Source organism: Symphalangus syndactylus, chromosome 11 (assembly GCF_028878055.3).
Source record: "Symphalangus syndactylus isolate Jambi chromosome 11, NHGRI_mSymSyn1-v2.1_pri, whole genome shotgun sequence".
In the NCBI taxonomy this organism is placed as follows: Eukaryota; Metazoa; Chordata; class Mammalia; order Primates; family Hylobatidae; genus Symphalangus; species Symphalangus syndactylus.
This window is the reverse complement of record NC_072433.2, coordinates 101,587,516-101,612,329: the sequence shown is the minus strand read 5'-3', so window position 1 is coordinate 101,612,329 and position 24,814 is coordinate 101,587,516. Positions and strand designations below refer to the sequence as shown.

General features: G+C 36.8%; 1 long non-coding RNA gene across 1 annotated transcript; it reads right to left on the bottom strand.

Annotated features, from left to right (window-relative positions):
* Window positions 1-14,348: 14,348 nt before the first annotated feature.
* On the bottom strand, window positions 14,349-22,319 carry LOC129493292 (uncharacterized). Its single transcript, XR_008661106.1, has 2 exons — window positions 22,235-22,319; window positions 14,349-15,005 (listed from the first exon to the last, which is right to left on the bottom strand). It is a non-coding gene; the product is annotated as an uncharacterized lncRNA (long non-coding RNA).
* Between the last annotated feature and the right edge of the window lie 2,495 nt (window positions 22,320-24,814).

The following is a 24,814-nucleotide window of genomic DNA, read 5'->3' as shown; positions in this document are numbered from 1 at the left end:
GTCCAGAGATGCACCCTACCTTCCTTCTCTAAACTTTTCTTAAGCTAGTTTTCTACCTCTTTCCCTACTGTGTGTATACAATGAGACTGTTTTCCTTGGTATGTTCCCAGTTATGATCCAGGATTTGGGGGTTCTCAAAGGCATCTATCTGCTCCTCTGCTGGGCACTGTGGCATTGGCTCATCATAGGGCCTTCAGAATTCAAGCAGCGGACATACACAGTTAAGTAACCTAATGGGAGACTCACCGCCCTGCAAGGACCAGGATAGAAGATAGATTCTTCAGGAAAGAGGCAGAGGGCGACAAATTCTTGGGGATAGGGAAGGTGAAGGTTAGAACAGTAGAGGCTAAGAGTGAAGGAGTATAGATTTTCAGAGGGGCTCACCTTGCTGCATTTAGGATGACCTACAGAAGTTGGGTGGGAGACAGTGGCAAGCCTCCTTGAGGTTTCCTGGTGTGAAGTTGTTAGTCATGTGAGGTGAGGCTTAGGGGGCTTGGAGACCTGACCATTAAGCTTTCTTTTTTTGCCAGTGCCTTTATAATTGCTCTCGTGAGCTGTCTTCTCTACTCTTCTGAAACAAATAGAGTAAACATGAGTGGGTCAGATTTACCTAAGCTTCTCTGTCCAGTCATATTCTGATTTCTCAATCTTAAAGAAGCCCCTCTACTTCCACTAACAGTACCCAGCATTCCATTGCTCCCAGGAAAAAGACCAGGAGGGATGCTCTGGCCTCAGGGAACTGTGCTATGAAAAAGGGATAGAGTTACATCATTTTATTGCACTTCACTTTATTGTGCTTTGCAGATACTGTGGGTTTTTTTTTTTTTAACAAATTGAAGGATTATGACAACCCCATATTGAGCAATTCCATCAGCACTATTTTTCCAACAGCATATATTCACTTTATATCTTTGTGTCACATTTTAGTAATTCTCATAATATTTCCAACTCCTTTATATCTGTTATGGTGATCTGTGATGAGTGATCTTTGATGTTACAATTGTAATTGTTTTGTGGTGCCATGAACCACAACCATATAAGATAGCAAATTTAATTGATTAGTTCTGTAGGTGTTCTGACAATTCCAGTGATGAGCTGTTTTCCCCTCTTTCCCTCTCTCCTTGGACCACCCTATTCTCTGAGACACAACAATATTAAAATTAGGACAATTAATAATGGTACAGTGGTCTCTAAGTTGCAAGTGTCTCAGTTTAAATCTAAAGCTAGAAATTATTAAGCTTAAAGAGGAAGGCATGTTGAAAGCCAAGATAGGCTGAAAGCTAGACTTGTTGCACCAGAAAAAAAAGTCAAGTTGTTAATGCAAAGGAAATGTTATTGAAGGAAATTAAAATTGCTACTCCAGTGAACACATAAATGACAAGAAAATTATACAGCCTTATTACAGATCTGGAGAAAGTTTGAGCGGCCTGGAGAGAAGATCAAACCATCCACAACATTTCCTTAAGCCAAAGCCTGATCCATAATTCCATGAAGGCTCAGAGAGATAGGAAGCTGCAGAAGAAAAGTAGGAAGCTAGTAGATGTTGGTTTACAAGGTTTAAGAAGCTGCCTCTACAGCATAAAAGTGCAAAGTGATGCAGGAAGTAATGATGTAGAAGCTGTAGCAAGTTATCCAGAAGATTAAGATAAGATCATTGATGAAGGTGGCTATACTAAGCAGTAGATTTTCAGTGGAGATAAAACAGCTTTCTATTGGTAAAATATGTCATTGAGAACATTTGTAACTAGAGAGAAGTCAATGCCTGACTTCAAAAGACAGGCTGACTCTCTTGTTAGGGGCTAATGCAAGTGAAGACTCTAAGTTGAAGCCAATGCTCATTGACCATTCTGAAAACCTTAGCACCATTAAGAATAATGCTAAATCAACACTAAATGTGCTCTATAAATGGGACAACAAAGCCTGGAGGACAGCACATATGTTTACAGCATGGTTTAGTAAATATTTTAAGCCTACTGTTGAGACCTGCTTCTCAGGAAAAAAGATTCTTTTCAAAATATTACTGTTCATTGACAATGTACCTGTTAACCCAAGAACTCCGATGGATGTGTTCAAGGATATTAATGTTGTTTTCCTGCCTACTAACATCAGATTCTTTGTATAGCCCATGGATCAAGGAGTAACTTTTATGTTCAAGTTTTAATATTAAAGATATACGTTTTCTAATGCCATAGCTACTATAAATAATGATTCTTCTGATACATCTGAACAAAGCAAATTGAAAACCTTCTGGAAAGGATTCACCATTCTAGATGCCATTAAGAACATTTGTCATTCATGGGAGGAGGCCAAAATAGCAGCCTTAACAGGAGTTTGGAAGAAGTTTATTCTAACCCTCATAGATGACGGTGAGGGGTTTGAGACTTTTGACCTTCTCTTATTCTCTTCATGCTACTCTTCCAATAAGACGCAAGAGGATCATATAGGAAAGGTCAGGTTGACATCTACTATATGATGTTTTTTAACTTTTCCTACAAATCCATCAGAAACTGTAAAGAGGAAGCAATTTCCCTTAGTATTGTATTTAATTTGCTCAGTATGCCCTTAAGTGGAAAATTTGAGCAGTGCCCAATTTTACTGTGATTATTGATCTGGCTAATTCCTTTACAATAGTATATTTATTATGAAGATTTTGCCTGTGTAGCAAATCTGGTTTCCTCTCAAAGCATATTCCCATAAGTGGGTGCTTTCCTAATAGCACTGATTTTCCACACAGCCACGTACTTCAGGAAAAGTCATCCAGGTTGCCAGGGCCAGGGCATGAATCTACAATTGAGCTAATCCAATTCTGGTCATCCTTTTCATTTTAAAGATTGATACAGAAACAAGCAGAAGTCAAAATTTGGTCTGAGACATGACTAGAAATATGCTACAAACTTCTGGGAAATGTTTTATTTTTCTGATACAATGAGACACACAGAAAAGGGATGACATGGCTCCTCTTTATCTGCTGGACGGTGTTATGATAATATGATTCCTGGAGCTGCTGCAGCTGTCTTGTAAGCATGAGAAGAGCTGGTTATAAGAAAAGGCACATTTTCTAGAAGTAACAGTGTTGAAAAAATATTAAAAACCTGGGTCTTGGGTAACATTTTTTAATGGCTCTACTTCTAAAAATCTTGTAATGAGAGACAGATACAGACAGACACACACACAAAAACACACACACACATACACAGAAATTCCATCTTATTTAATTCAATTGAGTTAAGAATGTTTTTTGAGGCAAAACTCATATTAACTAATATCCCAAGACACTTTGCTATTGTGACATTTTCTCAGTGACTAAGACTCTCACTTCTCATCATAGGAGACTATGTTAATAAGTATTTTTCTCATTTCGTTTGATTTTTTTAAAAGATAAAAATCATAGAGAACGTAGGGGCTAAAACTAAATGTAGATGTCCTATCTCTAACAATATCAACTTTTTTCCAAGAATCTGTGAAGCATAAAACACATTACCAGCAGATCAACTTCTTTATTTTTGCACATTAAGAAACAGGGCCAAAAGAGCCCCATTTAGGTGACTTGCTAAGGATCTCACCACAGTAGTAAACCTAGGGTCAAACACCCAAATTTCTTCTTCATTCTCTACTTTCATGTCCACTTTGTTTCACTCATTCCTTTAAATATTGAGTCATCCTAAGAGTAACTGTGTTTTAAATCAGAAATGGTCCACTCGTTCTGCTTTTCCTTAAGTACCTGCAGATAGCCAGTGTCAGTCTCCATGACACTAAGAATGCAGACATGTAAATATATTTGACGTCATGCAAACCCTTTTGGATTTTTGAAAAGTGACAGCTGAATTATTCTGAGTGAAGGCCAAGTACTAACACCACAGAATTCAAGAAGATTGCTGCATTTAGTTTTGCCTAGTTTATGCTTGTAAGGGAAGTAGCAAACCTAGGCAAATATCCAGATACATTTCAGCCAGAAAATATATCTGGGTTTCATGCTTTTGATATCAGAGACCTAGATTTTTTGTTTTCACCTTCCATGTCACATGTTAACGCAGTCCTGGATTTAGGAGTGTGCTCAAATCTCCCTGCAAAAACCATTTTTGGGGTCCTTTTGAAATAGAGCAAAAGTCTGATGACATTAGTGTATGGAACAGGAAACAGTGTCCAGCAATGTGATTTCTGAGCTTTGAGCTTGGGCTATTCAGTTTCACTTTGATTCTCCACCAGTTTGGGTTTCATGGAGGTCCCAGTCAGCCCGTAGAAGCAGCTGCTGCACTCAGAAAAGAGAGGTTTACATCTGACCTTCTGTGATCTCTTCCTCTGATCTACTGATTAATTGCTCCATCTAAAAACCATGTAACATTCCATCATTACCTCATTTGCCTAGGGTTCAGTTTTCTTAAAAAGGAGTGAAGTAAAAAAAAAGGTTATGGGGGACAATGCAAGTATCAGTTAATTAAATTGTACACATATTTAACATTGAGATCCTAGAGCAACCTAATTTAAGCTTTCATTTGTTCAAATGGATAGGGTGTTCATTAAGTTTCAAGAGGTTCTTTGAACTTCACCAGAGGTTCAATTTCATCGTCTCTCTAGATGAAATTGTTGAATCCCATTGTCTGTGTTGAATCTCATCTTGCCAACTGTTGTGACAGCTTGATGACCAAAACTAATGAATGTGTAATATTGGAAGGGGAGTTGGAGTACGAAGTAGGGTTCTGGCCTCTGAAATGTTGCCCCATTTGAAGTGTTTATTGTCTAGAATTGCAATTTTCCTCCACAAAATAATCTTTCAATAGTTTGTAATGAAACACATCACCATGTGTTATTTGGTCAAAGTAGACTGTAATAATTTGAGTTTATTTTGACGTAAGGTCAAAAAAATGCCCTTTGGCTTTGATTGCTGATAGTGTTTTCCTCTTCCTTTTGTAGTCATGTGGTCAAGACATTTGTAGGACAGAGGAAGACAAGAAACTGTCACATTATATTGTTTCTTTCCTGTTCCCTGAGATGAAGATTGCAATTATTTGGTTGTAGCTATAAATGACAATGAGTTGAGTAGGTTTGTCTTTAAGAATTGAATCTTAATTTTTTTCTTTCTTGTGGATGCTAAGCTACTGATTTTCTGTAGCTGTGCTAATACTTATATAGAGGAATATACAAATTTTAAAAAACTTGCTTTGTATGTATTTTAGTTTCCTTTTGCAGCTTCTGATACCAGGGGATATGGTGGGAGGGGAAGTGTTCAGCTTTTATCTAGTCCAAATCTTGCCCTGTTCTGATTAAACACTATCTTTAAAGAAGATTTATGGAAGATGATTGTGAGTTGAGAGGAAAGAATAGGAAATATTTATCCGTGATATTCATAACCAGGGTCTGTGCGGAGTGTGGCATCTCTAGCACCTTAAATGAACCTGGTCAGGCTCAACAGATTTTTTATTCTCTTTGATGATGTGCCTGATCATCTCTTCTCCAAAGAGAATCAAGCCTTAGCTTGATCAAGCCGAGTGTCCTGTTGGATGCATTTCTCCTTACTTTGTATACCCCTATAGTTAGGGGTCATTAACTCTTTTAAGGAACTAGATGCCATTGAATAATATATTGCTACATATGTGTGTTTCTTGTTCCTCCCTCTTCTCTCCCTTCATCCTTCCCCTTTCTTCCTTCCTTCCCATTGCTTCATTCCTCATTCATTTTTACCGAGTGTCTCCTATTTGTAAGGTACCAGGATCTGCAACATCAAAGATAAATAATCTCAAGAAGCCCATGGTCTACTTGGAAAAATAACATTTGTATTTATAATTACAATGTTGTGTGGAACGTGATATGGGCCATGGGAGAGGTGTGAAGGCCAACAGAAAGTAGGAGGATGGAAAGAACTCTTCAAGTGGAAGCCATCAGGGAAGACTTCGTATCTTTGCTTAGAAGCCTAAAAGTTTGTTTTTGAAAAAAAAATAAATTTATTTAAATGAGAAACATACAAGAGGCTAGACTTCAATATCCTGATTGTCTAAGAACAACTTGTCCTCCTCCTACTACTTGTGTTTTTAAAGGAATTTGTGATTTGTTATTCTCTTATTCAGACCAAACCACTATGAATGCATTTAATCTATGTGTACAGGAATTTGTTTTACTGTTCTCTTTTCTACCATCAATGTTCACTGACATCTATAAAATCAATTCCAGAAATTCTAATACTTTTTAAGAATGTTCTCTTCATCCCAGAATTTCTGTTAGCTAAAACAAAGAATCTTGGAGCCACAGGGAACTTGAGAGATTATTATGCAGGATAACTGCCTCACTTCACAGATAAAGAAACTGAGGCCCCAAAAGACAGTGACCTGGGTCTCTTATATAAAGCAAAGATTAGAACCAAGTTTCTCTGTCTATACTTTCTACTCTACTATCTTTTGTAAGCTAATATAATTTAAGTTAAGCTAGCATAAGTATATGACAGAGAACCAGGAAAACAGCTGGCAGTGGGAAGATGATTTAGAATTGATATTACTGCGGATGAGGTAGGCCATTTTCACGGAAGTAGCTTCCTTTCTTATTTCTTTCTCTCCTTATGTCCATCCTTCCACATCATTGCCACAATTTGTGAAATAAAAGCTATTCCTGTCACCTTAATGATGCCCAACTAGACAAACTTGCCTCTTAGTATGGTTGGGTGTTGCCCACGCTCATACTTCTCATTTTATTCAAGGCCTAAATGTAGATATTGCAAGTTTTTTTTTAGAGTTTATCTCATTAAGCTCATGGTTACACCTAGAATAGGTGTATACAATTTTTCTGTCTCTTTATGTATGTGTGTGTGTGTATATACACACGTACATACACATATGTAACGTGTTTTTAATTAGTTCAGAGAGCATAATTGCTTCATCTCACAAATGTATTGAGCAGCTATTTTCTAAAATAATAGTATTATTCAGAAATGTGTTTATACTCACCAACACACATCAGATTTGGATTGCATGCTATAGCTTGGTGATGCAACTGTAAAATATCTAGGCAGAATAAAGAATGGGGATAAAGCAAACATAGAATTTGGAATTTCTATTTTTATGTGAGAAATACTTTCTGTTTCTGCTGCTCTAAAAAGTCTCTGGTGATGGTTTGGAGATATAAAGAGTAACTGGGTCCACTCTTAAATGTTGCTTAAAGAGGCCTTGGCCTAGGAAACATATTCAGTATTTAGCTGAGAAATTTTATTTTGGTAAAATGTAATTAATTTATTCCAGAACTCAAACAGCACCAACTGAGTATCTAATATATGCATGGAACAGTTAGTAGGCTGTGGTAATTTTGCTAACTGCAAAGAAATAAAGTCTTCCTCAAGGATAAAACATCTATATATAGTTGTGAGAAAATATCAAACTAAGCTCTGACTTTTGGAAAACATAAGTTACAGTGGTGCTCAGTACCTAATATGTACTTAAAAAGTGTTTTTTTTTGTTTGTTTTTTGCTTTTTATTGGCTCTAATCTACTCTGTACCAAGGTGGTTGGTTTATTCTGTATGACTTATAGTCAGCAATCTGTACTTTGGCCCAAATTGTCCACTCTAATCAATCACTTCTGAAGATTCTCAAATTCTGACCTTTTCTTTTGTCTATAGTCTGTGGAGACTACATGAGTCTAAACTTTCTATTTATTAAAGTTTTCCCTTCTTCTAGACCCCAGCTTAGCTTGTCTGCTATTTCCAGCCTAACCTACTAACTTCATCTTAATTTACTGAACCTATTACTCTTTGAAAGATAGTTCTGCTGTGCCTCTAACTTAAAAGTTGGAATTCCTAGGAAAAGTGGGTAAATTTCTGGACACATAGAACGTACCAAGATAGAGTCAGGAAGAAATAGAAAGCCCAAATGGACCAATAATGAGCAACAAGATTGAAGCTGTAATAAACAGGATCAGTTGGGTGTGCTGTCTCATACCTGTAATCCCAGCACTTTGGGAGGATGAGGCAGGTGGATCACTTGAGCTCAGGAGTTTGAGACCAGCCTGGGCAACATGATGAGACTGTCTCTACTAAAATTACAAAACAATAGCTGAGTATGGTAGTGCATGTCTGTGGCCCCAGGTACTTGGAAGGCTGAGTTGGGAGGTTTAGTTGAGCCCAGGAGACAGAAGTTGCATTGAGATTGCACCACTGCACTCCAGCATGGGTGTCAGAGCAAGACCCTGTCTCAAAAATTTTTTTAAAGTCTCTCAGCAAAGAAAAGCCCAGGAGCCAATGGCTTCATTGCTGAATTCTACCAAACATGTAAAGAATTAATACCAATCCTACTCAAACTATTAAAATTGAAGAGGAGAGAATGCTTCTGAATTCATTCCACAAGGCTTGCATTACCCTGATATCAAAACCAGATAAAAACAGAATGAAAAAAAGAAAACTACAGGCTAATGTCATTTATGTATGTGGAAGCAAAAGTCTTCAACAACATACTAGCAAACCAAGTTCAACAGTGTATTAAAAAGATCATTCACCATGATGAAATGGGATTCATCCCATAGATGCAAGGATAGTTCAACTTATGCAAATCAACAAATGTGATACATTACAGAATCATGGACAAAATCCATTTGATCATTTTTAAAAGATGTGAAAAATGTTCCGTAAAATTTAACATCCCTTCGTGCTAAAAACTCAACAAATTGAGTATAGAAGGAAAATGCCTCAGAGGACATATATGACAAACTCACAGCTAATATACTGAATAGGAAAAAAATTGAAAGCCATTTGACTAAGATCTGAAATAAAACAAAAATACCTAATTTCAGCACTTCTGTTCAACATTGTATTGTAAGTCCTAGCCAGAGCAACTGGGCAAGAGAAAGAAAGAAAGGGCATCCAAATTAGAAAGGAAGAAGTCAAATTATCTGTGTTTGAAGACAACATAATCTTACATTTAGAAAAACCTACAGACCCCACCAAAAAAAAAACTGTAGAACCAATAAATTCAGTAGTTACAGGATATAAAATCAACATACAAAAATTAGTAGCATCTCTATAAATTAATAGTAATCAATCTGAAGAAGAAATCAAGAAAGGAGTCCCATTTACAATAGCTTCAAAAAAATGAGGTACCTAGGAACAAATTTAACCAAAATAGTTAAAGATCTTTATGAACAAAACTACATAACAATGAAGAAAGATATCAAAGAGGATCTACACACACAAACAAAAAGAAAGATATCCCATGCTCATGGGTTAAAAGAATTACTGTTAGAATGTCTATACTACGCAAAATAACCTAAAGAGTCAATGCATTCTCTATTAAAATACCAATAACATTCTTTCCAGAAATAGAAAAAGATTCTAAAATGTGTGTGGAATGACAAAAGACCTCAATAGCTAAAGCAATCCTGAGCAAAAAGAATAAATCTGGAGGAAGCACAGTAATTGTCTTTAAATTATACTACAAAGATACAGTAATCAAACCATTGTGGTGCTGGCATAAAAACAGACATATAGACCAATGGATCAGAACAGAGAATCCAGAAATACATCCACACACTTATAGCTAACTCATTTGCAACAAAATTTCAAGATGATGTATTAAAAGGCAGTCTCTTTAATAAATGGTGCCAGGAAAACTGGATATCCATATGCCCACGAATGAAACTAGATCCCCATCTTTCACCATATTAAAAAATCAACTCAAAATAGATTAAAGACTTAAATTTAAGCCCTAAACTGTTAAACTACTAGAAAAAAGCATTGGGGAAGTACTACAGGACATTTGTCTAGACAGAGAAATTTTTTGGGTAACATCTCAAAAGTGCAGGCAACAAAATCAAAAGTAGGCACATAGTATTAAATCAAACTCAAAACAAGAGCATGACTAATATTGTGAAAGAATGAAATTGTTTGCTTACTCTTCTGCACAGCAAAAGAAACAGTCCTTTTTCGCTCTTCTTTGCAGCAAAGGAAAAAATCAACAAAGTGAAGAAAGAACATACAGAATGTGGGAGAATATTTGCAAACTATACATGTTACAAAGGATTAATACCTAGAATATATATGAAACTCAAACAATAGCAAATAATAGCAATAATCTAATTTAAAATGGGCAAAAGACCTGAATACACATTTCTCAAAACAAGGCATACAAATGGCCAAGAGATATCTAAAAACAATGCCAAACATCGTTAATAATCAAGGAAATGCAAATCAAAATCCCATTGAGATACCGTCTCACCCAAGTTAGAATGGCTGTTGTTAAAAAGGCAAAGAAGTGACAAAAGTTAGCAAGGATGCCAGAAAATGAGAACACTCATACACTGTTGGTGGAAATGTAAATGAGTACAGCCCTTAAGGAAAATGGTATGGAAGTTTCTCAAAAAAAGTGAAAATACAACTACCACATGATTCAGTAGTCCCACTGCTGGGTATTTATCCAAAAGAAAGGAAATCAGTATGTGGTAGAGATATCTGCAGTCCCATGTTGATTTTAACACTATTCACAGTCAACCTAAGTATCTATCAATAAATGAATGGATGAAGTATTTGTAGTAGTCTTTGTGGTGTAGGGTTTTGTGTGTTTGTTGGGGCATATCTTCAACATTAAGACAGCCTGCAAGTTGGCCTTAGCCTTTACTTCCTGCTTGCGCAGGCCCTCAGGGTCAGCCAAAAGAGAGAGCTGAGCAATCTCTCAGGTGTTTTCTGGTCAAGTGCATGGCTCTGCACATTTGTGTGGTCTTCACGATCCTTAGGAATATGGCAGAGCTTCTCAAAGCCATCTGTGGACAGCTCATTCCCTAAATCATACTGTTGTATTATTATTATTTATAATTATTGAGACGGGGTTTATGAAAGTGCTCATTCCACCACTCCAGAAGTCCAGCTGTTGCATTTTTCTCTAATCTTTGTAAATCACTCCTCAAGATGTCTGTGACTTCATTGCATCCATATTTTTTATATATCAGCAATTATGAATCTGAATTTCAACGAGTCAAGTGGGTGACACAAATGAGAAAACTGGGCGTTTGGTAAGGATCTTGGATGTGCTTGTGGCTACCATGGGCCCATTTTGGGGAATGCCACCTCCTCAGGTCTAGCCCACTAGTCTCCATTTGGAAACAGGGACCAAATACTGACAGATTTTACAATTTATCAAAAGAAATCTAGATTTTTATAAAAAGAAAATGTGGGCAATTTTTCTGCATTGGTGAAGGAAAATAGCACACTCCTGTAGGCTGAATTTCACCAGCAGGTCCTTGGTATTGTATTCCTTATTAAAATTTGGTGATAATACATACTAGACATTGTCTCTGAGTTTTTTTTTGTTTTCTATAGAAAGTAGTAAGTCACATGATTTTCTTCATGATAGCTGTCTTCTTTTGTAATGTGAGGAAGCTTTGTTATAAGCCTCATAATAGAATTTTTGTTTCTAGCTCATTTTGAATAAGAAGCAATCTATCCTTCCGGAGCTTTCTGACAGGAGGCATGAATTGCTTCTAGATAACTTCCTCTTTCCCACTTCTATCTCCAGGTCTCTCAATACTATTTGGATGCGTGGTCCTGGGCAAGATTCTGTATGTCTTCATCAACCAAAATTTTACAGGATATAAATCTGGAAGCGGTTAGCAAATGGGAGAAGTTGATCTGATTCTGAAGAGGTCTTGAGTATGAGTTTTTTGTAGTTCTCTGCCATTTTCAGGCAAAGGTCTCCTTTTGGAAATATTCAGTGTTCAACTGCAGCCATAACCAAGGCCCATGTCTGTTGCAAATTACAATTAGCAGGGAGGATCAGATTTTTTTTTTTTTTTTTGTCTTCAGCATTTAAACCATCTCAAACCTGACAGAAATGTTTTCTGGGCGCCTCTCATTGCTCATTGTAGAGTATGAGAAACTTTGTGCTTTGTTCGCCTAACTCAAAAACGTGGCAATTTGCCCTCAAACTTTGTAAGTATTCTGTAAAGATAAGCTGTCAATTTTTTTTTTTTTTTCATGCTAGGCAAAGTAACATGAGGTTATGTCTAGCCTACCTTGCCTATGGTAGGGAATCCTTGTGCATTAATCTTTTTTAATTGTTTTTCCTTCCTGTGGTCTGTACCATTGTTTTTTGTCAAACCTTCTCTGATGCTCTAATAAGGCATTATAAAATAGAAATTACTCCCAGTTCTTTTCTTCATCAGAAACTTATGCTTTTCTCTCCAGAATGTATAGCTTTAATGCTAAAGTAATATTTCTCTCTGGCTGGCCCAGAATTAAACCCTAAGAAAATATATTGCCAGAAAGTCACATATAGCTCGGCAGTGTGGCACAATATGCTCCCATTCTACAAGAGCAGAGAGAAATTTATTTTTCAACTTAGTTCTTCTGTCCTAGTACTCACTGGCAAAGATCAGTTGGATGTTAATATCTATTGATTTTGAAATTGGTAGGAAAAGAGAAAATGAAATGTTCGAGGAATAAAAGAGTGAGTTTGAGGAATAAAAATATCTATTTAATTTGTGAACGGGATAATTATAGGTTTGATAAAATATCTGCCTGTCTGAATGTGAGAGGAGCCAGAAAATTTTCTAACTTCTAGAATTATAAATTGGGTATCTGAAAGAGACAGACTAACAAAGAAATATCTTATTCTTCCAAATAAGCACTATTTTCTATGAGAAAACTCAATGTGTCAAGTGAGTAAGAAGACAAGCCACAGACTGGGAGAAAATATTTGCAAATGGCACATTTGATAAAGAACTATTATCCAAAATATACAGAGCACTCTTAAAACTTAACAATAAAAGCATGAACAACTTCATTTTAAACTGCACAAAAAATCTGAACAGAAAACTCACCAAAGAAAATATACAGATGGTATATATGCTTATTAAAATATGCACAACATCCTATATCATTAGGGAATTGCAAATTAAAACAACAGTGAGATAGCACTACATGCCTATTAGGATGGCCAAAATCTGGAACTGACATCACCCAGTGCCAGTAAGAATGTGGAATAACAGGAACTCTCATTCATTGCTGCTAGGAATGCAAAATGATGCCTTGGAAGTACCTAACAGGAAAGCTCATTCATTGCTGGTAGGAATGTAAAGTGGTACTTTGGAAGAAGTTTGGCAGTCTCTTAAAACAAAACAAAACTAGCTATACTCTTAACATACAATTCAGCCATTGTACTTCTTGGTATATATCCAAAGGAGTTGAAAATTCCTACAAAAGTTTTGCACATGATTGTGTATAGCAGATTTGTTCATATTTGCCAAAACTTAGAAGCAACCAAGATGTCTCTTACTAGGTGAACTGATAAATAAACTGTGGTACATCCAGGCAATTAAATATTATTCAGTATTAAAAAGAAATGAGCTATCAAGGCATGGAAAGGCATAGAGAAATCTTAAATGTATATTACTAAGTGAAAGAAGCCAATCCAAAAAGACTACATATTGTATAATTCCCACTACATGACTTCTAGAAAAGGCAAAACTATGGCGACATTAAAAAGATCCACAGTTTAAAGGGAGAGGGGAATGAATAGGCAGAGCACAGAAGATTTTTAGGGCAGCGAAACTAGTGTGTATGTTACTATTGTAGATACATGTCATTTTAAATTTGTTCAAATCCATACAATGTACAACACCGAGAGTGAACCCTAATGTAAACAATGAACTTTGGGTGATAATGATGTCAGTATAGGCTCATCAGCTATAACGAATGTGCCATTCTGGTGGGGGATATTGATAGCAGGGAGGCTTTGGGAAGGGGATAGGTCGGAGGTATATGGAAACTCTGCACTTTCTGCTCAATTTTGCTGTGGACTTAAAACTGCTCTTAAAAGCCTATTAAAAAAAAACTTGATATGTAGCACTAGGTCAGGTTGTTTTGTTAATTTTTTAAAAGAAAATTATCAAGATTGCAAAAATTATCAAAAAACTTGTTTGTATCTTTGTCCCAAATTGATTTGTGTTAAGGTTCAGTAAAAACTAAAATAGTAAACATAGTTGAGCAAATGGGCAGGAATTGTGAGTATATTCTGAGTGGTAAAGATACAAAGTTCTTCTCCCATGTGGTATTTGAAAAGGTTCCTCTTTTCTTTCCGTCTTTAAATGTGAGTGCATTCATCATTCTCTTTTATTTCTTCACATTTTCCATCCATGTATTTTTTATAAAGGTAGTGGTGCCAAGAACAAAAATATTAATCTATTGGTAGCCTGACGTGGGACAATTAATTAAAGCTTTAGGATCCATTTGTCAAACTTCACACTCAATGGTGGGTTCTCTACATCACTGATGTTTTCAAGGTTTACACCTGCCTATTTAAAAGGTTTTTTAAAATATGTCCAGCTTCTGGTTATAATTCAGTGTTATCACAATGGGGAAATAATTGTAGATGAGGACATTAAAAAATCTCCTTTGAACACCTAATTTTATTCCTTTAGTTGATCAGAAGCCTGTTAGTAATTTTTTTAATAACTCAGAGGCAGCAGCATTGTATGGAGTTTACAAGACCCCTTACCTGGTTATTTTCTAAGTTAGAATTATACCAGCATGTTTCTTTCTGACCCTAAGATGAAGTACGTTTGCTGCTTCTCTCAGACCTGTCCTCTCTGTCACTCTGGTCCTGGGGTCTAGGAAGTACATTCCTGATACATTCAGAGTCAGCCAGTCTGTAACAAAGGGTGAGATCCATTCCAAGGCCAAATGTTTTGATTTCTTGATGTGTTTTCTTCTCCAGAATAAAGAGGATAAAACAGGCTTGAGGAAATTCTAGCCTCTAGGGTTTTACAAACTGTACCCAGACTGGGAAGGAAGCATTATTTTTACAGTGCTTCCAGACTGGATCACTTTTGCATCGTTCAAAATAAGATATTTTTAGACACCTTTATAAAACTTAAACTCTAGTTACGAATTGTCTTCATGTTCATGGGAAGATTTCTGCTCAATCGTAGTTGAAGTCTTGGTTGTATTTCTCTCATCTGTGATGCAGCTCCTCCGTAAGCGCAGAAGCCTACAGTGGTCAGCACTCAGATACTGGTGCTTTCATGAGAGTTTCTTAGCCTCTCCCTGGAATGGTACAAGATTTTACAATTGGTAATGTTATGGCCAAAATCTGCTTATCAAAATAACTACAGAAAATCTTGGGTAAATGGCTTCCTTAGTATGTTGGGTATCTTTGTTAATCTATGACTTGCTATATACAATTGCTGATGATCATCCATGGAATAGGTAAGAGCCAGAAAAATACATGGAAATGTTTACCTAGCTCACAAGAGGAAAAGGTGGCCAAATGTTTACTAGTTACAAAGTAACTAGCAACTCAATCCTACACCAATATTTAAAACTGTTTATAAAATGTTTAAAATTTACAAATATTTAAATAGAATCACCCAGGGACTAGAAGAGGGAGGAGGAATGTGAGGGGTTTTTTTGGTGAAAAAGACATATTCTTGTTAGTTATTCACTCTATGAATAAACTGCATTATTTCTGAGTATTTCGTTTTTAGCATCTGAAATATCCTTTCACCCATGTCACCAAATCATCTTGTATTTTGAACTAAACACTTTGAGTAACTTGAAGAAAAGTGATGTAGAAACATAACCTTAGCTCCTTTTCCAACTCTTAATATTTTTGTCTTGGTTCCTGGTTAGATTCTTGCCCAAAGTGCCTAAAATCCAAGGAAATACCACTGGCCCCCTCCCCTAACATTCTGCTTAAATGTGTTAGCCGTTGACCAATTTGTGTATGGTTGAGCCTACTCAAGGCAGTTGCTCCCCTTTCTTCCCCTTGTTGATATGTGTGCTGCTGAGTAGCAGAAATAAATGATGTAATTAAAATGAGGACCATATTATTTTAAATGCTCCTGAGTTAGAAAGTATATATCATATATCATTTCATTATGCTTGGCTTCATTGGAATTCATAGATATTGTATTTTTATGGTTTGAAAAATGGTAGCAGCCCTATGCTTAACAAGTCTATTGAAGCCATTTTTCCAACAGCATGTGCTCACTTCAAGTGTCTGGGTCACATTTTGGAAATTCTCACCATATTTACAACGTTTCCATCATTATTATATTTGCTACTGTGATCTGCGATCAGTGATCTTTGATATAATGATTGTAATTTTGGAGGGATGCCACCAGCTTTGCCCTTATAAGATGACAATGTTTAAAGGACAAATACATGTGTTCTGACTATTCTACCAACTGGCTATTCCCCTGACTGTCTGTCTGTCTGTCTCTGTCTCTCTCTCCTCAAGCCTCACATTACATGAAACAGAATAATATTGAAAGTAGGTCATGTAATAGTCCTACAGTGGCCTCTAAGTGTTTAGGTAAAAGGAAGAGTCATATGTCTCTCACTTTAAATCAAAAGCTAGAAATAATTGTTTAGCAAGGAAGGCATGTAGAAAACCTAGACATACTGTGCCAAACAGTTAATCAATGTGTAAATACAAAGAAAAATTCTTGAAACAAATTAAATTGCTACCGCACTGAACATGCAAATGATAAGAAAGCAGCAGCTTTATTGCTGAAGTAGAGAAATTTTGAGTGGTCTGGATAGAAGATCAAGCCAGCCACAATGTTTCCTTAAGCCAAGTTAAATTCAGAGAAAGCCCTAACTCTAATTCTATGAAGGCTGAGACATGTGGAGAAGCTGAAGAAGAAAAGTGGTAATCTAGCAGAAATTGGTTCATGAGACTTAAGGAAAGAAGCCATCTACATAAAATAAAAGTGCAAGGTGATGCAGTAAGTTCTAATATAGAAGCTATAGCAAGTTATGTAGAAGATCTAGCTAAAATTATTGATGAAGGTGGCCATGCTAAACAGTAGATTTTCACTGGAGAAGAAACAACCTTATATTGGAAGATGATCATCTAAGACTTTCACAGCTAGATAGGGGAAGTCAATGCCTGACTTAGAAGCTTCAAAGGACAGGCTGACTCTCTTGTTAGTGTCTAATGCAGCTGATGACTTTAAGTTGAAGCCAATGCTCATTGACCAAAAATCCTAGAACCCTTAAGAATAATGCTATATGGACTCTGCCTGTGCTTTATATGTGGAACTACAAAGCCTAGATGACAACTCATCTGTTTCTAATATGGTTATTGAACATTTTAAGTCCAGTGTTGAGACCTACTGCTCAGAAAAAGAGATACGTTTCAAATTATTACTGTGCATTGACAATGCACCTGTTCACCCCATAGCTCTGATAGAGGTGCACAAGGAGATTAATGTTGTTTTCATGGCTGATAACACAATATCCATTCTGCAGCCCAGGGATCAAGGAGTAATTTTGATTTTCAAGTCTTATTATTTGAAAAACACATTTTGTAAGACTATAGTTGCCATAGATATAGACAACAATTCCTTTAACGGAAATTAAAAACCTCTTGGAAAGGATTAATCATTCTAGATGACATTAAGAATATTGATAATTCATGGGAGGAGGTCAAAATAGCAACCTTAACAGGAGTGTGGAAGAAATGGATTCCAACCCCTTACTTTGAAGGGTTCAATGTAAAGTCACTGGCTGCATTATTTTCTAGCAGCTTGAGTTAAGGAAGTAACTGCAGATGTGATAGAAATAGCAAGAGAACTAGAATTAAAAGTGGGTTCTGAAGATGTGATTGAATTGCTGCAATCTCATGGTAAAACTTGAACTGATGAACAGTTGTTTCTTATAGATGAAAATAGAAAACGGTTTAATGAGGTGGTCTCCACTCTTGCTGAAGATACTGTGCACATTGTCAAAATGACAACAAAGGATTTAGAATATTACATAAGTTTAGTTAATAAAGCAAGGACAATTTTTGAGAGGACGCCAATTTTGAAAGAGGTTTTGTTGTGAGTAAATGCTATCAAACAGCATCACATGCTAGAGAGAAATTCTTTTGTAAAAGGAAGAGTTAATTGAAAATGCTGAGTTGTCTTTTTTTTTTAAGAAAATACCTTCATTTTATTTTTTTTCTCCTTTATCAGGTGACATCAGATTTACTGACTTCACATCAGCATTTAAGTATTGTTACTTAAATATATAATAGCATTTGGGTTTGGGATTGGTGCATCTGGTTGTACAAAGGATAGTTGTATTCTGTTAGAGGTAATTATGACCTTATTATTGTCTTGAAGATTTTTTTTATTTATTTTTTTCTTTTATTATTATTATACTTCAAGTTTTAGGGTACATGTGCACAATGTGCAGGTTTGTTACATATGTATCCATGTGCCATGTTGGTGTGCTGTACCCATTAACTCATCATTTAGCATTAGGTATATCTCCTAATGCTATCCCTCCCCCCTCCCCCAACCCCACAACAGTCCCCGGAGTGTGATGTTCCCTTTCCTGTGTCCATGTGTTCTTATTGTTCAATTCTCACCTATGAGTGAGAACATGCAGTGTCTGTTTTTTTTTTTCCTTGTGATAGTTTACTGAGAATGACGATTTCCAGTTTCATCCATGTCCCTACAAAGGACATGAACTCATCATTTTTTGTGGCTGCATAGTATTCCGTGGTGTATATGTGCCACATTTTCTTAATCCAGTCTATCGTTGTTGGACATTTGGGTTGGTTCTAAGTCTTTGCTATTGTGAATAGTGCCACAATAAACATAACATGTGCATGTGTCTTTATAGCAGCATGTTTTATGATCCTTTGGGTATATACCCAGTAATGGGATGGCTGGGTCAAATGGTATTTCTAGTTCTAGATCCCTGAGGAATCGCCACACTGACTTCTACAATGGTTGAACTAGTTTATAGTCCCACCAACAGTGTAAAAGTGTTCCTATTTCTCCACATCCTCTCTAGCACCTGTTGTTTCCTGACTTTTTAATAATGGCCATTCTAACTGGTGTGAGATGGTATCTCATTGTGGTTTTGATTTGCATTTCTCTGATGGCCAGCGATGATGAGCATTTTTTCATGTGTTTTTTGGCTGTATAAGTGTCTTCTTTTGAGAAGTGTCTGTTCATATCCTTCACCCACTTTTTGATTGGATTGTTTGTTTTTTTCTCATAAATTTGTTTGAGTTCATTGTAGATTCTGGATATTAGCCCTTTGTTAGATGAGTAGGTTGCAAAAATTTTCTCCCATTCTGTAGGTTGCCTGTTCACTCTGATGGTAGTTTCTTTTGCTGTGCAGAAGCTCTTTAGTTTAATTAGATCCCATTTGTCGATTTTGGCTTTTGTTGCCATTGCTTTTGGTGTTTTAGACATGAAGTCCTTGCCCATCCCTATGTCCTGAATGGTAATGCCTAGGTTTTCTTCTAGGGTTTTTATGGTTTTAGGTCTAACATGTAAGTCTTCAATCCATCTTGAATTAATTTTTGTATAAGGGGTAAGGAAGGGATCCAGTTTCAGCTTTCTACATATGGCTAGCCAGTTTTCCCAGCACCATTTATTAAATAGGGAATCCTTTCCCCATTTCTTGTTTTTGTCAGGTTTGTCAAAGATCAGATAGTTGTAGATATGTGGCATTATTTCTGAGGGCTCTGTTCTGTTCCATTGGTCTATATCTCTGTTTTGGTACCAGTACCATGCTGTTTTGGTTACTGTAGCCTTGTAGTATAGTTTGAAGTCAGGTAGCGTGATCCCTCCAGCTTTGTTCTTTTGGCTTAGGATTGACTTGGCAATGCTGGCTCTTTTTTGGTTCCATATGAACTTCAAAGTAGTTTTTTTCAATTCTATGAAGAAAGTCATTGGTAGCTTGATGGGGATGGCATTGAATCTATAAATTACCTTGGGCAGTGTGGCCATTTTCACGATATTGATTCTTCCAACCCATGAGCATGGAATGTTCTTCCATTTGTTTGTATCCTGTTTTATTTCATTAAGCAGTGATTTGTAGTTCTCCTTGAAGAGGTCCTTCACGTCCCTTGTAAATTGGATTCCTAAGTATTTTATTCTCTTTGAAGCAGTTGTGAATAGGTGTTCACTCATGATTTGGCTCTCTGTTTGTCTGTTATTGGTGTACAAGAATGCTTGTGATTTTTGTACATTGATTTTGTATCCTGAGACTTTGCTGAAGTTGCTTATCATCTTAAGGAGATTTTGGGCTGAGACAATGGGGTTTTCTAGATATACAATCATGTCATCTGCAAACAGGGACAATTTGACTTCCTCTTTTCCTAATTGAATACGCTTTATTTCCTTCTTCTGCCTAACTGCCCTGTCCAGAACTTCCAACACTATGTTGAATAGGAGTGGTGAGAGAGGGTACCCCTGTCTTGTGCCAGTTTTCAAAGGGAATGCTTCCAGTTTTTGCCCATTCAGTATGATATTGGCTGAGGGTTTATCATAGATAGCTCTTATTATTTTGAGATATGTCCCATCAATACCTAATTTATTGAGAGTTTTTAACATGAAGGGTTGTTGAATTTTGTCAAAGGCCTTTTCTGCATCTATTGAGATAATCATGTGGTTTTTGTCTTTGGTTCTGTTTATATGCTGGATTACATTTATTGATTTGCGTATGTTGAACCAGCCTTGCATCCCAGGGATGAAGCCCACTTGATCATGGTGTATAAGCTTTTTGATGTGCTTCTGGATTTTGTTTGCCAGTATTTTATTGAGGATTTTCGCATCAATGTTCATCAGGGATATTGGTCTAAAATTCTCTTTTTTGGTTGTGTCTCTGCCAGGCTTTGGTATCAGGATGATGCTGACCTCATAAAATGAGTTAGGGAGGATTCCCTCTTTTTCTATTGATTGGAATAGTTTCAGAAGGAATGGTACCAGTTCCTCCTTGTACCTCTGGTAGAATTTGACTGTGAATCCATCAGGTCCTGGACTCTTTTTGGTTGGTAAGTTATTGATTATTGCCACAATTTCAGAACCTGTTATTGGTCTATTCAGAAATTCAACTTCTTCCTGGTTTAGTCTTGGGAGGGTGTATGTGTCGAGGAATTTATCCATTTCTTCTAGATTTTCTAGTTTATTTGCATAGAGGTGTTTGTAGTATTCTCTAATGGTAGTTTGTATTTCTGTGGGATCGGTGGTGATATTTCCTTTATCGTTTATTATTGCGTCTATTTGATTCTTCTCTCTTTTCTTCTTTATTAGTCTTGTTAGAAGTCTGTCAATTTTGTTGATCTTTTAAAAAAACCAGCTCCTGGATTCATTAATTTTTTGAAGGGTTTTTTTGTGTCTCTATTTCCTTCAGTTCTGCTCTGATTTTAGTTATTTCTTGCCTTCTTCTAGCTTTTTAATGTGTTTGCTCTTGCTTTTTTAGTTCTTTTAATTGTGATGTTAGGGTGTCAATTTTGGATCTTTCCTGCTTTCTCTTGTGGGCATTTAGTGCTATAAATTTCCCTCTACACACTGCTTTGAATGTGTCCCAGAGATGCTAGTATGTTGTGTCTTTGTTCTCATTAGTTACAAAGAACATCTTTATTTCTGCCTTCATTTCATTATGTACCCAGTAATCATTCAGGAGCAGGTTGTTCAGCTTCCATTTAGTTGAGCGGTTTTGAGTGAGTTTCTTAATCCTGAGTTCTAGTTTGATTGCACTGTGGTCTGAGAGACAGTTTGTTATAATTTCTGTTCTTTTACATTTGCTGAGGAGAGCTTTATTTCCAACTATGTGGTCAATTTTGTAATAGGTGTGGTGTGGTGCTGAAAAAAATGTATATTCTGTTGATTTGGGGTGGAGAGTTCTGTAGATGTCTGTTAGGCCTGCTTGGTGCAGAGCTGAGTTCAGTTCCTTGGTATCCTTGTTAACTTTCCGTCTCGTTGATCTGTCTAATGTTGACAGTGGGGTGTTACAGTTTCCCATTATTATTGTGTGGGAATCGAAGTCTCTTTGTAGGTCACTGAGGACTTGCTTTATGAATCTGGGTGCTCCTGTATTGGGTGCATATATATTTAGGATAGTTAGCTCTTCTTGTTGAATTGATCCCTTTACCATTATGTAATGGCCTTTTTTGTCTCTTTTGATCTTTGTTGGTTTAAAGTCTGTTTTATGAGACTAGGATTGTAACCCTTGCCTTACTAAATTGCCACAGCCATCCCAAACTTCAGCAAACATCACGCTGATTAGGCAGTAGCCATCGACAGTGAGGCACGGCCCTCCACCAGCAGAATGATCATGACTCTTTGAAGGCTTAGATGACTGTTAGAATTTTTTAGCAACAAGGAATTTTTAAGTTGTGTGCATTTTTTGAGACATAATTCTATTGCACACTGAAAAGACTATAGTATAAACATAACTTTTATATGCACTGGTAAACCAAAAATTATGGTGTGACTTGCTTAATAGGGTATTTTGCATTACTGCCATAATCTGCAGCTGACCTTCCAATATATCCAATGTATGCCTGTATAAGAAAAATGTAATATAATTTTTTCAGTTTCTGAGCTGTGGATGGAGGCTTGGTGCTTCAAAAATGTTTGATTTGGATAATGCTAGGGAAAATTACATAGTACATTTCTTTTTAAAGTAGTACTGTTGTTCTCTCCCTTTTTGCTCCCACAGACTATCTCTGAATGCGATGGATTTCCTCATTCTCAGCCAACTTTTAAGAATAAAGGTCATTTGCATAATGCTGATGTGTAGTTGCAGTTTTTTCTTTTTGGAGGCACATAGAATTCTCATTCTTTGCACACTGCTTTCCTCTTCCTCTTCTCTCTGTCATTCCCAAAGAAGATGGTCTCAATAATTTAGATCAGGGGAATCTTCACGAGGTAGCTTCGGAAGAGCTGAGAATCGCTATGAAAGAGAACAGAGAGGAAGAAGTGGCTGTCTTTTTCTTTATACTGGAAAAAATAACATCTTGGTGATTTGATGGTAACTCTCTCTCTCATTTATCTACCTAAAGGCCCACTACAACGATCTTTCACTGCCTTGGTCAGGATCTGTCAAAGATCCACCTTTTCTTCACATTCAGATAAAAGCATATTACACCTGAAAAATTTGGCCCAGACACAGTTTGGCCGTCATCTCTTCAAGAAAACATTTGTCAAACTTTCTAACCAGGCCCTCCTTTTGGCACCCTAGTCCCTGATGCATACCTCTGACTTAGATAATATAATGATATTGAAATGATCTGATATGTTTACTGTCTCTGTATTCCCAGTCTATACTAGTTTGTTCTCATGCTGCTATAAGGACATACCCAAGACTGCGTAATTTGTAAAGGAAAGAGCTTTAATTGACTCACAGTTCTACAGGGCTAGGGAGGCCTCAGGCAACTTACAACCAGGGTGGAAGGGGAAGCAAATGTGACATTCTTCACATGGTGGCTGCAAGGAGAAGTGAAGAGCAAGATTGGGGAAAAGCCCCTTATAAACCATCAGATCTTGCAGATCTTGTGAGCACTTACTCATTATCACAGGAACAGCATGTAGGTGACCACCCCCATGAGGGACCTCCTACCAGGTCCCTCACATGACACATTGGGATTATGGGAACTGCAATTTAAGATGAGATTTGGGTGGAGACACAGCAAAATTATATCATGGTCCCTAGGATTTTGTGATCTTTAGGCACTGCAAAACTCCAGGGTAACCATTCGCATTTGTAGTTATCTTAGATTTGTGTATTTCTCACAACACTTTTCACTGTGGGTGGCAGTAAAACAGCTTGAGGGAGGGGAAGTACTTTGTGTTTCTTAAAATGCCAGCATTAGGGCTGCTGACAGGGTTAATCTTTATTGCTTTGTCCTTAGAGACAGTACAGAGCTTGGCAATGAAAATTAAATTTTAAAAAGTGTTTGTAGGATAAATAGATGAATGAACATATTGTGCTCTCAATATGTGGTTTTCTTTTTTTTTATTATTATGATTAAGTTTTAGGGTATATGTGCACAACGTGCAGGTTAGTTACATATGTATACATGTGCCATGTTGGTGTGCTGCACCCATTAACTCATCATTTAATATTAGCTATATCTCCTAATACTATACCTCCCCCTCCCCCACCCCACAAGAGGCCCCAGTGTCTGATGTTCCCCTTCCTGTGTCCACGTGTTCTCATTGTTCCGTTCCCACCTATGAGTGAGAACATGCAGTGTTTGGTATTTCGTCCTTGTGATAGTTTGCTGAGAATGATGGTTTCCAGCTTCATCCATGTCCCTACAAAGGACATTAACTCATCCATTTTATGGCTGCATAGTATTCCATGGTGTATTTGTGCACATTTTCTTAATCCAGTCTATCATTGTTGGACATTTGGGTTGGTTCCAAGTCTTTGTTATTGTGAATAGTTCTACAATAAATGTAACGCGTGCATGTGTCTTTATAGCAGCATGTTTTATGATCCTTTGGGTATATACCCAGTAATGGGATGGCTGGGTCAAACGGTATTTCTAGTTCTAGATCCCTGAGGAATTGCCACACTGACTTCCACAATCGTTGAACTAGTTTACAGTCCCACCAACAATGTAAAAGTGTTCCTATTTCTCCACATCCTCTCTAGCACTTGTTGTTTTCTGACTTTTTAATGATCGTCATTCTAACTGGTGTGAGATGGTATCTCATTGTGGTTTTGATTTGCATTTCTCTGATGGCCCATGATGATGAGCATTTTTTCATGTGTCTTTTGGCTGCATAAATCTCTTCTTTTGAGAAGTGTCTGTTCATATCCTTTGCCCACTTTCTGATTGGGTTGTTTGTTTTTTTCTTGTAAATTTGTTTGAGTTCATTGTAGATTCTGATATTAGCCCTTTGTCAGATGAGTAGGTTGCAAAAATTTTCTCCCATTCTGTAGGTTGCCTCTTCACTGACAGCAGTTTCTTTTGCTCTGCAGAAGCTCTTTAGTTTAATTAGATCCCATTTGTCAACTTTGGCTTTTGTTGCCATTGCTTTTGGTGTTTTAGACATGAAGTCCTTGCCCATGCCTATGTCCTGAATGGTATTGCCTAGGTTTTCTTCTAG